The sequence below is a fragment of the Alligator sinensis genome, unplaced genomic scaffold, assembly GCF_000455745.1.
Source record: "Alligator sinensis unplaced genomic scaffold, ASM45574v1 scaffold284_1, whole genome shotgun sequence".
NCBI lineage: Eukaryota > Metazoa > Chordata > Crocodylia > Alligatoridae > Alligator > Alligator sinensis.
In genome coordinates, this window is record NW_005842105.1 from 860,618 (window position 1) to 877,192 (window position 16,575).

The following is a 16,575-nucleotide window of genomic DNA, read 5'->3' on the forward strand; positions in this document are numbered from 1 at the left end:
GGGTCAGATGACCCCAGCCAGATGCCTATCCAGCCTTCTCTTAAAGACCCCCAAGGTAGGGGAGAGCACCACTTCCCTTGGAAGCTCATTCCAAATTTTGGCCACCCTTACCATGAAGACATTTTTCCTGATGTGAAGCCTAAATCTGCTGTCAGTTTGTGACCATTGTTCCTTGGTTCTTGTCCCCAAGAGGTGCCCTGGTGAACAGATCATCTCCAATCCCTTGCTGCGCCTCCCTAATGAATTTGTAGGTGGCCACGAGATCACCTCTCAGCCTTCTCTTGTGGAGGCTGAAGAGGTCCACGTCCCTCAGTCTCTCCTCATAGGGCTTGTCCTGTAAGCCCCTAACCATATGAGCGGCCCTCCTCTGGACCCTCTAGAGTCTATCAACATCATTCTTGAAGTACGGCACCCAAAACTGGACACAGTACTCCAACCGTGGTCTGACCAATGCCACATAGAGGGGAAGTGTCACCTCCTTTGTTCTATTTGCCATGCATCTGCTGATGCATGATAAAGCACGGTTAGCGTTGCTGAAGATTTCGTCACACTGACGACTCATGTTAATCTTGGAGTCTACAAAGACTCAGATCCCTTTCCGCTTCTGTGCTGTTGAGAGGGGCACCTCCCAGCCAGTAGGTGTGCTGGATATTTTTGCACTGTAGGTGTAGCACTCTGCACTTGTCCTTGTTGTACTGCATCCTATTGTGCCCTGCCCATTTTTCTAACCTGTCCAGGTCTGCCTGCAATTGTTCCCTACCTTCCAGAGTGTGCACTTCACCCCACATTTTGGTATCATCCACAAACTTCACCATTCACCGTAAAGCTGGCAAGTCAGTGAGTAATACAGAATTCCTCGACTTCAGGAAAGCTGACTTTGACAAGCTAAGGAGGCTTGTCAGTGAGGCCCTAAAGGGCCACAACCCAAAGGGGAGGGGAGTTCAGGACTAGTGGTTGCTCCACAAGAGAGCAATCCTGGATGCACAAGCAAAGTCTATCCCGTCTCGGAAGAAAGGCAGCAAAAGGGTACAGCGGCCCCCTTGGCTCTCCAGGGAACTGGCGGACCTCCGACATCTTAAAAGGAAGACCTACAAAGGATGGAAGACTGGAACCACCACCAAGAAGGAATACTCTGCTCTGGTCCAGACCTGCAGAGAGCAAACCAGGAAAGCCAAGGCTGTGATGCAACTCAAGCTAGCTACAAATATCAAGGACAATAAAAAGTCCTTTTTTAGATATGTGGGGAGCTGGAGGAAAAGCAAGGGCAACAATGGACCCCTGCTAAGCCAGATGGGACAACTGACAACAGGTGCCCAGGAAAAAGCAAACTTGCTAAATGAGTACTTTGCGTCAGTTTTTCACCAGACCCATGGGACACCCCTGCCCACTGCGGGACAGGGATTACCCTCCATCAATGCTGACCTTGTGAAGGAACACCTTGAGAGACTGGATACCTTGAAGTCAGCCGGCCCTGACAGTTTACACCCCAGGGTACTCAAGGAGCTGGTCAGCATCATAGCTCAGCCCCTGGCATGGATCTGCGAGAACTCCTGGTGCTCTGGTGAAGTGCCCGATGATTGGAAGAAGGCCAATGTGATGCCTATCTTCAAGAAAGGGAGGAAAGTAGATCCGGCAAACTACAGGCCCATCAGCCTGACCTCTATCTTGGGTAAGGTCTTGGAAAAGATTATCAAAGAGGCCATTCTTAACAGACTGACGGCAGTATCCAGAGAGATACCCAGCACGGGTTTGTTGTGGGTAGGTCTTGCTTGCCCAATCTCATTTCCTTTTATGACCAGGTGATCTATCACCTGGACAAAGGGGAAGAGATTAATGTCATATATCTTGACTTTAAAAAAGCCTTCCATCTGGTATCCCATGATCACCTCTTGGCAAAACTGGCTATCTGTGGCCTCGACCTCACCATGATTTGCTGGCTGGGGAATTGACTCTGCGGTAGGACCCAGAGGGTGGTGGTTGACGGAAGTCAATCATCGTGGTGCACTGTGACCAGTGGGGTCCCTCAAGGCTCTGTCTTAGGGCCTATTCTTTTTAACATCCTCATCAATGATGTAGACATTGGTGTCAGAAGTGGACTGGCCAAGTTCACCGACAACACCAAACTCTGGGGCAAAGCATCCACACCTGAGGACAAGAGGGTGATCCAGGTAGATCTTGACAGGCTCAGCAAATGGGTGGATGAGAACCTGATGGTGTTTAACACCAAAAAATACAAAGTTCTCCATCTTGGGAGGAAAAACCTGCAGCATGCTTATAGGCTTGGCAGTGCTACACTGGCTAGCACTACAGATGAAAGGGACTTGGGGGTCATGATTGACCACAAGATGAACATGAGCCTTCAATGTGATGCTGTGGCTAGTAAATGCGAGCAAAATGCTGGCTTGCATCCATAGATGCTTCTCAAGCAAATCCCAGGACGTCATTCTCCTCTTGTACTCAGCCTTGGTGACGCCGCAGCTGGAGTACTGTGTCCAGTTTTGGGCTCCACAATTCAAAAAGGATGTGGAGAAGCTTGAGAGAGTCCAGAGAAGATCCATGTGCATGATCAGAGGTCAGGAAAACAGACCTTACGATGACAGACTGAGAGCTATGGGGCTCTTTAGCCTGGAAATAAGGAAGAATTTCTTTACTGTCCGAGCCCCCAAGGTTTGGAATAGACTGCCACTGGAGGTGGTTCAAGCACCCACTTTGAATGCCTTCAAGACACATTTGGATGTTTATCTTGCTGGGATCCTATGATCCCTGCAGGGGGCTGGACTCGATGATCCTCTGGGGTCCCTTCCAGCCCAAATGTCTATGACATTTATGAAACTTGGACAGAATACACTTCACACCCACATCCAAGTCACTGATGAAGACATTGAAGAGTACAGGTCCAAGGATGAAACCCTGCGGGACCCCACTACCCACATCCTTCCAGGTTGATACCGACCCATTTACTACCACTCTCTGGATGCAACCGTGTCACAGGACGGGGTCCCTAAGGATGTCCACGTTACCCTTAAGGCCCCTTGACCATGCCAATTTGGCCTGCTGGGCACCCTCTATTCTCTCGCGCCATGTCTTGATGGATTTATAGTAGAGGGAGGCTGCCTTTAAGTCCTCTTGGACATGGTTTGATAGACTCTCTGAACCCCATGGGTTCCTGGACCCCTTGTGGGTCCCGCTTCAAAATAGATGTCACAGGACACCCCAGCCTTATGGGCTATATGCATGGCTCCAACCACCCCTTTACCATGCCCCAAGCCTCACAGATGGCACCGACGTTGTCCTGTCTAGGCCTTGCTGTAATTGGCCCCCTTGTCCTCTCCATGGGCTCTCTGCAGCCCTGTTGCCACACCACACTGGCGCCTGGGCTCTCCACAGCCCAAAATGCCGCGCCTCACTGGGGCTGGGGTCTGTGCATCCCAAATGCCATGCCTCACTGGTGCTGGGGTCCCCACGCTGCAGTGGGCCCCCCAATGAAGCCTCCTCCTTCCCCAAATAGCCTCACCCAAACCACCGGTCTTATAAACAGAAATCAACCTGCAAGCCCCAAGGCTATAACAGAAACTCAAGCCACCCGGCTATAACATAATTCGAGCCACACAGGGCATGCTCTGTCCTTCAATAGTAACAGAAGCTGCACTTGCAGTCAGGCCTCTCCCCTTTTCTTCCTCTGGGAGAGCTCCTTCCCCCTTGGCTGCTGGCAGAGAACTGCCCTCCTGCCCTCCGGCCTGGGGTTTATATATGAGCCAGGCCCTGCCCCTTCTGGTCAGCTGACCGCTGGTAGGTGTGGGCCCACTAGCTCATTCTGGCTGCCCTGGTAACCAGCAGCTGGGGCTCCCAACTCCAGTTTCAGCCCTTTAAAGGAGCATGGCACCTAAGTGCCACTAAGACAGACTGCTAAGCCAATTTGCCACAGACAGACCGCTAAGCCAATTTGCCACCCACCGGACCGTTTAAACATCTATGTCACAGCCTCTTAATTTATTTATAAGAATAGGATGAGATACCATATCGAAGGCCTTTCTAAAGTCCAAGAAAACGACATCCACCTCTACTTTTGTGTCTAAGCATTTTGTGAACCTGTCATAAAACAAAACCAGATTGGTCAGGCATGATCTACCTGCTACAAATCCATGCTGGTTTCCCTGGTGCATTATTTTTCCCACTGGACTCCCACAAATATGATCCTTCATAATCTTTTCAGAGACCTTTCCAAGGATGGTGGTGAGACTGACTGGGCTATAATTACTCAGATCCTCCTTCTTCCCCTTCTTGAAAATAGGGACCACACTGGCCCTTTTCCAGTCCTCTGGGACCTGACCTGAGCGCCACGAGTGCTCAAACAGCCATGCCAGTGGTTCTGCTATGACACCAGCCAATTCCTTCAGTACTCTTGGATGCTGATCCAGGCCTGCTGACTTGAATACATCCAGCCCATCCAAGTGACTCTGCACCAAGTCAGCGTTAACAGTTAGTGGGCTGGTGTCCCTCTGATGCTTGTCTAAGAACCCATTAGGAGACTTATCTTGAGCCCTGTTCAGGAACACTGAGGCTAAAAACTCATTGAATAGCTCAGCCTTGTCTCCCCTCTCTGCCAGGAATTGCTCCTCCTTGTTCAGTAGGGGGTCCTATGCTGCCCTGTGCCTTCCTTTTACTCCCTACATACCTAAAAAAAGACTTTTTGTTGTCTTTAATTTGTGTTGCCAGCTCTGTTGTTGCTCTGTAGCTTTAATTTATGTTGTTGCTCTGTAGTTGCTTTGGCCTTTCTAACTGCCTACCTGCAAGTGCGAGCCAAGTAGGTATACTCCTCCTTGGTAGCTTCCCCCTGCTTCTACCACCTATATGCCTTCTTTTTTGTCCTTAGGCTTCCCTGGATTTCCCTGTTTAGCCAAGGAAGTTTTTTGGCTCCTTTCCCCGTAGGATTTTCTTTGTCCCCAGTGCCTTTCCTTTTACAGCATAAGATAAAAAGCAATATGGAGTGTTCTTGGACTCCCATATTGCCAATACTCTTATCCTGTGGTGCGTCATTGACTAGACTCCTAAACACACTGAAGCTAGCCTTCCTAAAGTCAAGCACTTCCACCCTACTAGTTATATTTCCGACCCTACGCTGTATGGTGAATTCAACTGATTGGTGAACGCTGTCCCCAAGGTGGCCACAAATCTGCAGCTCCGCTACCAGACCCTTCCCCGTAGCCAACACCAAGTGCAGTAAGGCATTCCCCCTAGTGGGACTGTATACCTCCTGCGTTAGGTGAAGGTCCTGCACGCAGGTTAAGAACCTATGCGAACATTGGATTTGGCTGACTGCTCCTCCCAGCAGATGTCAGGGTAGTTTAGGTGCCCCATGACAACCATGTCCCTAGACGGTACGGCCTCTGAGAGCTGCCTCCTGAATTCCAAGTCTAGCTTTTCCTCTTGGTGTGGTGGTCTGTAGCAGACCCCCACCACCTTTTCCCCTCGACCACCATGTACACTAACCCACAATGCCTCAACTTTCTCCTCCTCTGATCCCATTTTGATTAGGGTAGATGTATAATGCTCCTTTACATAGAGAGCAACCCCACCCCCTTTCCTTCCTACTCTGTCCCTTCTGTACAACCTGTAGCCCTCAATGTGTACTGCCCAGTCATGGGTAGGGTCCCACCAGGTTTCCGTTAGCCCCACTAAATCAAAGTTATTATCTGCAAGCAGAAGTGTGAGTTCTTCCCTCTTGCTCCCCATGCTCCTAGCATTAGTATAGAGGCACTTGAGCCCTCCAAATGGTGCCTTTGGTGCCCCCTCAGTTCTGATGCCCAAAGGACCCCTTGGTACTTACCTGGGGTGTACTGATGCATGTCTTGCAGTTTGTAGGTTCTTGACGCTCTCCATCTCCTGCCTCCCCATTCCCTGTCGTATTTAGTTTAAAGCCTGATGCAGAAGGGCAGCCAACCTGTAAGAAAAAAGACATATGACAGATATAATACTTACTGAAGTAGAGTTTTGGATTTTTACTTGTTGTGAACAAGCCTCAGCTTAGCATGACTTTTGCAGATCTTACTATAGTCTTTTAACAGACTTAAGGCAATTATTGGAGTGTTTATAACCTTTGGGCAGGAGGACTTCCACCAGTCGCCCCGGGAAAAGTATGACAACACATGTGGTCAGGGCTCCAACGGGCTGGACACTGTGATGAACCCTTTACCATTGTTCAAATGTTGCCCATACCCCCGCTGACTCGGTCTCTTGCCTCAGCATTCCCTAACCCGGCAACTGAGTTTTAGTCAATCAAGTTTAAATAGGTCTCCTATAGTGGGACTGGGGAATGTACGGCCCGAGATGCCTATTAAACTTAGAGGTGTGTGTGTGTCTGGGGGGGGAAAAGTCCTTTGTAAATACAGATTAGAACTGGTCTGATAAATGCTGAGCTGGGTGTGTGTAAATGTGGGTTGATTAGCATTTGGAGCTCAGATTCCCCATCATGCAGTGCTCCCCTGCTTCTCTGGTCCCAGAATTCACTGCAGTCTCTGCTTCAGGCTTTCTGTTCCCCATCTCTCATGTAAATGAATGGTCATCTGGTTCCATCTCGGATGCAAATGAGACCTAGGGCAGTTGTTTCACTCTTGTCACCCTTATCTGGAGAGTTTTAGGTGTGTCTCCCACTGCATCTTAATCAGTTTCGTTTTGGTGGGGGGAAATTCTTTGTGAGTCAGACAGACTGCGTCCTGTGTCAGGGTTCCCAAGTACACAGAGCTGAGACGTAACACCTGGGGGTCTTCAAAAGGAGGCTAGACAGCCACCTAGCTGGGGTTGTTTGACCCCAGCATTCTTTCCTGCCCAAGGCAGGGGGTCGGACTTGATGATCTGCTCAGGTCCCTTCCGACCCTACCAACTATGAAACTATGAACTATGAAACCTACTGACAGTGTGTGGCTCCATTCCTCTCTAGGTGCTATTAGCCTCACCTCTAACAACACCAGCATAGACCCAGGTGCAGTAAAGGCAGCAGTTAAAACAAATTGCTGAGCTGAACAGCTTGTATGCCTCCAACTTTTATCTGGGAAAAGAAGTCCTACTTCTAATCATAATGTGTGCGCAAAGAAACTAAACAAATATGAATTAAGCTGCATTCAGGTTTTATGCTACATATTTTAATGATGCTCAGATTACTTGCTTAGATCTCAGTCACTACTTTGCTAAGGTATGACCAGGATGTCCAAAAGGGTTTGAGAGTCCAATTGTTAAAAAAAAGTCAAACATACACATCCTAAACTTACTGTGCAAGAATAGTGTTGGCAAAGTTTGTAAGTGGACCATACTTGTGAAGGTCAGTCTTCTAGCTGTGCATGCATGAAGGTTCCCTCAAAAAAAAGAAATTTAAACTAACAGAATTATCTAGCATGGTTGAGTACAGTAACAAATCATGTTTAAATATATTGCAATGGGGTTTTAAATTGTCTTTAAAAAAATCAAAGACCCATGATTCAAAAAGCATAAGGAAGCTATAAAACCAGCAGGACTTACATTGTTAAAGGTCACATCAGAAATGTTTTAGCCTCCCAAACTGAAATTTTAATTATTTCATTATTTGCAAAATCAGTTTCTCTTTCTTGTTCTTTACATCAGAGCACAATTACATTCCATGTCAAAGACCACATTTGCCAAAGACAAGCCGACAGTAGGGTAATAATATATGCTCATTAGATTATTTCTTTTGGATCTACCTTAGAATACAGCCCCTGTACCTGTAGGGACTGAGCACCTCATAGTCTTTAATGCTTTTATCGTGATAACAGCTCTGTAAGTTAGGGGAGCAGCACTGACACATTTTACAGAGAGGGAACTGAGGCACAGCGGGCCTGAGTGACTTTTTCAAAATCACACGGGTAATCTATCAGAGCTGGGAATCTAATTGGGATCACTTGTATCCTCAGTTAACTGCTGGACCACCCTTCTTTCTGCCAAATTTTGTTGTCTAGGTTCCCAGTTCAGTATTAAGACAATCGTGAGAACTAGAGAAAATAACATGAGAAAATGTGTGCGACTCGAGGGCCTCACCCTGAGTGTGGCAGATGAAACATAATACAGAAGGGTGGCTAGCAGCTATAACATGCCTGCTTTGTAATTCATTAGAGGTCTGTTCCAAGCCCATTGAAAGCAACGGGAGTCTTTCCAGGTGACCTCAGAAAGCTTTGGATGTAAGAACAGAGCATGTAGCAGACCAAGAGAGCTGGAAGTCTGTTGGGCAGATGTGATGCTGACCAAATAAGAAAACTCCAGATACTTAGTAAAACTAGTATTTGAAGTATGCTTAGAGTTCAGAAAGCTGCCCTAGAGAACCAGGTGCATACCAATCACTAATGCTCACTTTGCATTAAGGGCATTTTAGCCATACCTAACAAAAAACTTAAAGCACATGCTTACCTTCAGGCACATAAGTAGGTACGTAAGTCTCAGTGAAGTTCTCGGACTGCAGTGTCTGGTTATAAAACTGTCACTTCAGATCCCATCCTCTTAAACAGAAATCCTCATGGCCTTCTTTCAGTTCCTGTATAAGGATTATGGTAGGTGTCGCAGAGCACCTCGATGCTCTGCTCCTATAAAGAGGGGAGGTGTGCAGCAGAGCACTCAGATGCCCTGTTCCTATAAAGAAGGGAAACTGCTAGGGAGCATTGAGTAAGGAGCCCAGCTGTTGGTCACCAGGGCAACTGGAGTTAGCTAGTGACCCACACCTGACAGCGGTCAGCTGACCAGAAGGGGCAGGGCCTAGCTCCCATTTAAACCCCAGGGCTGGGACCAGGCAGGCAGTTCCATGCTGGCAGCCAAGGGGGAAGGAGCTCTGCCAGAGCGAGTAAAGGGAAAAGGCCTGAATACATGAGCGGCTTGAGACTGGTGGGAGCACCCCTGGTGTGGCAGGAAGAATGTTGGAGCCAAATGGCTGAGATTTATGTTATAGCCTAGGGGCTTATGTTTTGTGTTTGCTGTTTGTCAAAATACACAAGCTACAGACCAAGTAACACAGATTGTTTCTCCATCTTCTTCATCCTACATCACTTGCAGGCACTGCTACAATATCTCTATTAAATATAGCCAACTGCCTACCATTCTAAACTCGGGAAAGATGGTTATCCTCATTTTCTGGATGGAGACCTGAAGCACAGAGAGATTAATGGATTTTCCTGAGAACAGAGGTTGTCAAAATATTTCAGATTTCAATGCAGCACAAGTGTCATCTCTGCTACTCATGGTCATACAATGGGAAAGCATCTCACTATGGCTTCAGAAATATGACCTTCTCCAGATGCACATCAGAAGTCACTCAGTCAACTCAGCTGTAAATCAATACCTGGTTTTTTGGGGTGGAGAATTAAAGGAGAGGATGTGATGCTTGTCATATCACTCGCTTGTGTGCCAAAGGCTACAAAAATGGGTGTGCCTTAACCACACCAGTCTGATGGGCCGTCTATACTCTAGATGAACCTTTGACTTTAATCGGAAGTCACACAAGAAGTCAAAGACTGAACTCAGATCTTTTGAGTTTTGGGGTATATCTACCCTGACTCAGCACTGCTGTCATGGCTTGCTAAGTCCTGCCCACCTGTGGGGTCACCTGGCCTCAGTTGTCTTTCCTGCTTGGTGCAGGGGCCTGGACCCAATGATCTTTAAAGATCCCTTCCAGCCTTACAATCTATGAATCTACAACTGAGACTGAATGAGCAACCTTACTCCTTGAACAATACAGTACTGCCTGTTTAACTGATTGTGTACTATTCTCCCACCACTTCTGTGAGTAGCTTGTGAAGGTCTGAAGCAAGAACTGAGATAAAATGTTATGTGAAGTCAGGCTTTGCTGCTGCTCAGGTATACAGCAAAGAGCATGCAATTAAATGGCACTAACAAGAAGTTTCTTTGAAATGTTTAACTGTTGTTTCATTACTTGTGCTGGAGGGAGAAGGGAGATGTTGAGCTTACTTATTTAGTGAAGATGTCTTTAAAGTTGTAAAGGGAAGCCTGAAATAGGCAAGGTGATACTCTTTGACAGTGCAGGGAGAGGTATCTGGGGCTCTGGAGCTTAATGGAGTCACATTGCCTATGCATGGGCGACATTTACTTTTTGACTATTTCAGGGGTTCCCTGGTGATTGGGGTTGGAAACTCAGCTCCTTCTTGAAGGCAGCCAGTGCTTACCCTTGCTGCTCTGACTCATGGTTCAGAACATCTGTATTCCTTCTCTGTTAGTTTTCTCAGGTGACAGTTTCCACTGTTTCAAATAAAATGTCATCTTGTTTCATCAGGATCTCTGTTTCCACAGTTAGTACTGCTGGTATCTGAGCTAGGTCATTTAGAGCTAACTTGGATACCTTAATGCTGCTTCACAATGTTGAGTGAAGACTCTGATAGTTTTACTTTCCCAACAAAAATCCCAGCAAAAGAAATAACACTTTTTCTTCTTTTTTGGGTAAACTACATTTTAATTTTTGGCTACCTTACCCCTGTCATGCATTAATTGCTCAGAAAATGCTCTAAAGCTGTAACTGAACAGACATTCATGGCTCTTAGAATGCTTTAAAAATGGAGGATTGTGCTCTAACTTAACTCTCGATAGATGAGGTATAAGACTAAAGTGCTTTCTGTTGCAGTGCTTTATCGAACGTCAGTGCCAAAGCCCACTGAGGGTTAATTTAAAGTGCGATTACTGGCATCCCAGGTGGTGTTGCGCAGGATTCATCCTTGGCTTGGGCAGAGCTTGTTTGCTCTGCCTGAGTGCTAGGCTGGTCTGGCTCCCCTGACTGTCATTGACCTGGGTGCCCTCCCACCTGCCAAACTTCCTGGCTTGGGTCTTGGTGGGTACAAGGCCAAGGCCACCAGGGGGCCTCCTTTTTGACCCCACCATCAGAGTTACCAGTGTGGTGCAAAGTGATGCCACATTGCTGCTCCTGGCTGCAGCTGGGGGGAAAGAACCCCCCTGCCACATGGCCCCTCCACAGCTTCCTAGCTTGGGTTTTAGTGGGGGCCAGGCCAAGCCCCCCGTGGCAGAGGGCTCCTTTTCCCCAGCTGCAGCCAGGAGCTGCTGTGTGGTGTTGCATTTAGCACACTGGTAACTCGGGGGTGGGGGGGTGGAGAAGGGGCCTCTCTCTGGCTTCCATGTCTATCAAGCACAGGATACCTCTGATGCCACTGCTAAAGGTGCTGATCATGAAAAGGTATGCAGCTTAGAATTAGGCAGCTCTGCTGGTGTATGGGAGTTGGAACCAGCACGGAAAAGAGAAGTACTCACACATCCTGATCAAGTCTGGCTTCATCTCAAGGATGGGGTACTTAAAACATTGAGAAAGATCCATCCTCCTGCTTGTGAGCTGGACCACAACTCCCTGTGGCTATTGAAAGCCCAAGCCCACTAACAATGAGGACAGAAAATCACTAAAGCCTCGTGAAATGTAGTAAAATGTGAAGTGTAGTTAAGTGTAGATATGAGGCTGGAAACAGACATCACCTTTGTGACACCAGAGCAATACTTATAGCTGCACAAAGCAAAAGCAAATAGATGGCTATGCCCTTTGTCACACCACAAATTTCTTTGTTTGTGGCCAGGACAAAGAGTCGTAATATTTTCTGCCACTTTTTCACAGCAGACGGCTACAGTTGGGCCTTGATTTACACAGTGGTTACATTCTTGAAAAAACACTGTGCAAATAGAAATTGTGTAAAAAGATACTAAGGTCTATAGGAAATAAGGGTTTAGGTGCCAGATGTGGCCGATAATTTGGCCGATAAATGCCTGTGTGTGCACACAGCTGCAGCACAGCACGCAGGCAGTGAGGAGCATAGCCTGGCAGCTTGGAGAGCTGCGTGCAGCCAGTCAGTCTGGTGTGGTGGAAGGGGAGGGGTGGGGGAAGGGGTGTAGGGGAGCAGATCAACACCCCCCACAGTAAGGGAGGAGTGTGGCAGGGGGGGACACTACCTGGGTGGGGTGAGGCAGGTGTGGGATGGAGCCGCGGCTCATCTGGGGAATGTTGGGGGTGGCTCCCACTGCTGCATGCACCTTGGGAGGGCATGGGGATGCGTGTGCCCCTGGATCTGTGTGGGGGGGGTCAGGTGGGCTGCAGCTGTGAGTTGGAGCTGGGGTTGTGCTGGGCTCTTCTCGGAGGGGGCTGGGCTCAGGGTGGATGGTGTCCTGAGCCAGCCTGGCTCAGCTCCAGCTCCAGCCCGCAGCTGCAGCCCGCCCTGCACAGATCTGGGGGGCACATGACCCCCGTGCCCTCCTGGGGTACGCGCAGCGGTGGAAGTCACGCCTCTGGACAAGCTACAACTCTGTCCCATACTTGCCCTGCCCTGGCTGGGCAGCGTCTGCCCCAGCCCCTGCTCCACTCCTTCCCTCATGGGGGGCATTGATCTGCCACCCCATTCCCCTTCTCCCCCCACTCCCCTTCCACCACAACACAGCACACTTACCAGCTACATTGAGAGCAGCATGGTAGAGAAGGGTGGTGTGAGGGGGGCGGTGTGAAGCCGGCAGCTGATTCTAGACACATCCACGCATCTTGGCAATTGTGCTGCACCATGTAAAAGTGAATCCACACTGTGTACAAAAATAAATGGTCACAATTAATTGATTGTGCATAACTGAAACCATGCAAAAAATACCGTGTAAATCAAGGCCCAGCTGTATTTGCTTTGTGGTGGGAGAATGCAGGCAGCCTCGGAGCAGCTTACACTCCTCTAGCTGCTCCAGGCATGTGCTCCTAGGGCTTGAGGGGCCTGATTCTGCATTGTTAGGAAATTCCTGTGCAGTGTCAGGCTGCTCAAGTCCTGGAGATTCCCCAGGTTGGGTCTCTGTAGGTGGGGAAGATGTTGCCTTTTTTCCCATATAATCAACAGGCAGGACAAAATGCAACACGTTTCACCCAGCAAAGCTAATCAGCTGTGCTGGAACATTATTGATCTTGTCAATATTGCCTGGTATTGGGTCAGTGCCACTGAGAAGGTAACAATCAGCCACCTTGATCGGTGTTTGATCTTTTTCAACCTTCTGGATCTCTTCCAGTCATGCTGAAGGCCTGAATAAGGCTTGGTGGACTGTTTCCTTCTGATTAAAGAGAGATGTCAAATGTCTGTTATAATGTCCTCCAAAAGTCATGACCTGTCTTTAAATTTGACTACAATGATTAACTGAATAAGAACAACAATAATAAAACAATAATTATATAGGTGTAAGAGTCTTATTTGCAAGCTACATTCACCTGCTCTTCATTCTCTTGCCAACAAGGCAAATAAATATTGTGGTTTTGGAACTGGCTACAATTTAACTACTATTGGGGGCTGGCTGCTGATGACTTTCAGGTTCCCACAGACTCTCATTTCCATCAGTATTAGGAAAATGTGCAATGGATGGAGTTTACTCATTACCAGTGATCCTGGCATTCTCTCTTTAAAAAATCCCAAATTTTCTGGGTAAAAACCCCCCAAGACAATTTTTTTCTATTAAAATGAAACACCACTATACATAGGTATCAGTTGACCACAATGTTTTACTGATATATTTACAATCTTAAGGTAATTTGGAAGCCTACCAGTGCCTCAACCATTATAGTAAAATATATTTTAAATACCTATACATTTTCGTGTTGATTTGGGTTTTTTTATCATGAACAGGGTCCCCCCTGCCTGATCGTCCTCCTCCTGCTCTCGGCAGCCCCAAGCACCCCCCTGCAGATTGGAACTGTGTCAGCCTGCAAGGGGAAACCCGTGGTTTCCTGCATTTTTCTCCTTTAAAGGAGAAAGTCGGTGATTATTTTCCTTTAAAAGAGAAAATCCACATTTTTTTCTGTTAAACGAGAAAGTCCACATTTTTCTGCAGAAAACGGAAAAACACAAATCCTTCTCATTACACACTAAAATCAAAATTAGCTCCTTCCTTTGCAATTTTTCTAAGTGCTTTTCTATACATTGTTGCGAAGCATAAGATAATAGACAAGCTCTTAGGAACACTACTTACAGCAGGGGTCAGCAATCCCTGGCGGGCGTGCTGAGCATGGCACATGAGGCCATTTTGCTCGGCACGGCACGGCACAGCCAGCCCAGGCTCTGGATAGCTGCTGCCAGCGACGGAGCCCAGGCTGCTTCCAGCAAGGCTTGCAGCATCCCAGCTGCCTGCTGGGAGCAGCCCGGGCTCCTGGCTGGCAGCAACTACTCAGAGCTGGTGCTGGCTGCAACTGGGAGGCTGCAAACTGCTGCACTGGGCTCTGGAGCCCAGGCATCAGCTCTGTACCGGCGTGTGCACATGTGCCTCGGAGCAAGCAGTGGGGGAGGGGTCTGAGGCAGCGCAGCCCCAGTCTCTCCCCCACTCCTGGCACAGAGGTGATGGCAGGGGTCCGGAGCTGACAGCTGCGCCAGGCTCCACAGCTCCGGCATCAGCCCCTTGCCCCCAGCCCAGGCTCCAGCAGTTACCCAGAGCCGGGGTAGCTGCTGACAGCCACAGAGCCTGGGCTGGGGGGCAAGGGGCAGCAGGGCTGGGAAGCAGGGACTTTGGGTGGGGGCAAGGGGCATCAGGGCTGGGGGGCAAGAGGCACAAGCAGGGCATCCTGCCATGTACCCCCTGCAGTCATTTTGTTTTTCTGGCATGCCGGCACTCCGGCACCTTCTAAGGTAGGCATTGTGGGGGTTTTCAGCACTCCAGCCAAAAAACGTTGCCTACCCCTGGCTTACATCATTGTTAACTGCAAATGGTTTTCATTCTTTGCATTGAATTAATGTTGGCTTCAGAAGCAGAATATTTTAATTTTATGTTTATCTACTCAGTTTTCCCAATGGATCTAACGCAATGAAGAGTGACACTAATGCAGCTTTATGCTAATTTATGACAATTTCTGTTGACTAGTGAAAAACTATTTGTGACTGGGCAGATATGTCTCTATTGGGTTAGGAGCAGGATCTGTTTATATCAGATTCTGAACTCTGTGACCTAATGTGTAGAAATACTAATACTGGAATAATGAGAATCGGGGCTTGGCCTGGGGCAACCTAACATGTTGCATTTTAAACAAATACACTGCCCAAGAAAGGTATTTGACACCTTACAAGACCACAGTCATATCCATGTATATCTATACTGCTAACTTACTGCACTGGAGGGTGCTATGTTGAACCAACACAGGGCTGTGTGTGCACCCCATCAAAGTAGTATAGCCATCTTAGTATGGCATTGTGGCCAAGCTAGTTAATTGTGCTGAGAGATAGTATTTTGCTACATATAGAAGAGACTTGCAGGAGATAGAGGACAGCACAGATCCTGTTAAGCCTGAAATAATGACAAAATGCAGACTCCCAAGAGAGATTTGTTGGGGTCAGCATGACATCTCATTGCATACTGCCCTTGATCAGCTCATGTATCACTGTGGCAACTTCCTCATAGGGTGATTCTGCTGTAGCATATCCCTGGATAAATTCAGGCTTCTTTCTGCCATTACCCCACCCTTGGTGCCATTCTGTGTTCCCCCTCTGTATCCCCTACCATGGCATACTTGGCAATGTGACCAAAACCATGGGCAGATCCAGGATTTTGAAAAGGAGGGAGCAGATGGAGGGGTGCATTCTTCTTTCGTATGACAAAAACAGTGTCTGTATCTTTATTTTTGTGTGCTTTGGCGATTTTGTTAGTTCGGGAGCTCTTGGACATCAGAGACGTTACCAGGGATCACTATGTGGAAGTAACTCTCATTGATTCCCATGGGGTGCATCATCAAATATAACATGACACACATTTTTCTCATTTCAATTGTTATGGTAGCACAAATGCAACATCGGGCAACCTCTTTTCCTGCCTGCGGGTCTGCGTGCTGTAGTGCCACTGAACAACGCCTCCCCGGCCCCATGTGCTAAGTACATTGAACTGAATAAGGAACCAAGTTGGGCTGGGACTGGGGGGTAAAATCTGCCCCAGATTATGCCAAGCCCCCCCCTGCAATTGGGAGACTCCCCTGAAATAGTCCGAATAGGGCATGGCCCAACCCAAAGCTTGGCTTTCAAGTGGCACGGTGCCACCTTGCAAGCTCCCTGAGCCTGTGCGCTGTGCACTTTGCACTGAATAATCGGAGCTGGCCGGAGCCCCACCGTGGGTCACCTCAAATGACACATCTCTGCAATCGGGATACTTTCCCGAAGCCTCCTGGGCAGGGCGCTGCCCAGCTTGAATTCTGGTTTTTCAGTGGCACTTGGCAGCTCCCCAGGCCCGTGCGCCATGGGTACTGACCTGAATAAGGAGCTGGGGTGGCTTTTCTTGTTGAACTCCCCCTAGCCGGGTGCAGGGGCTGAGCTGGAGCCAGGCTGCAGGGCGGCGGGACACAGGAGCGCCCGGGCCCCCAGGCAGCTTCCCTGCAGGAGCGAGGCCAGCTTGCACAGGGGCACATCAAGGCCCTTAGAGAAGGTGGGGGCGGGTGCGTTTTTTCTTTCGTACGACAGAAAAGCTGTCCGTATCTTCGTGCGCTCTGGCACTTTTTCGGTTCGGGGGCTCCTGGCCACCGGAGACGTTTCCAGGCACCCCAGGGCGCAGAGAGCAGCAGGAGCCGCGAGGTGAAGCGAGTCCCGGAGG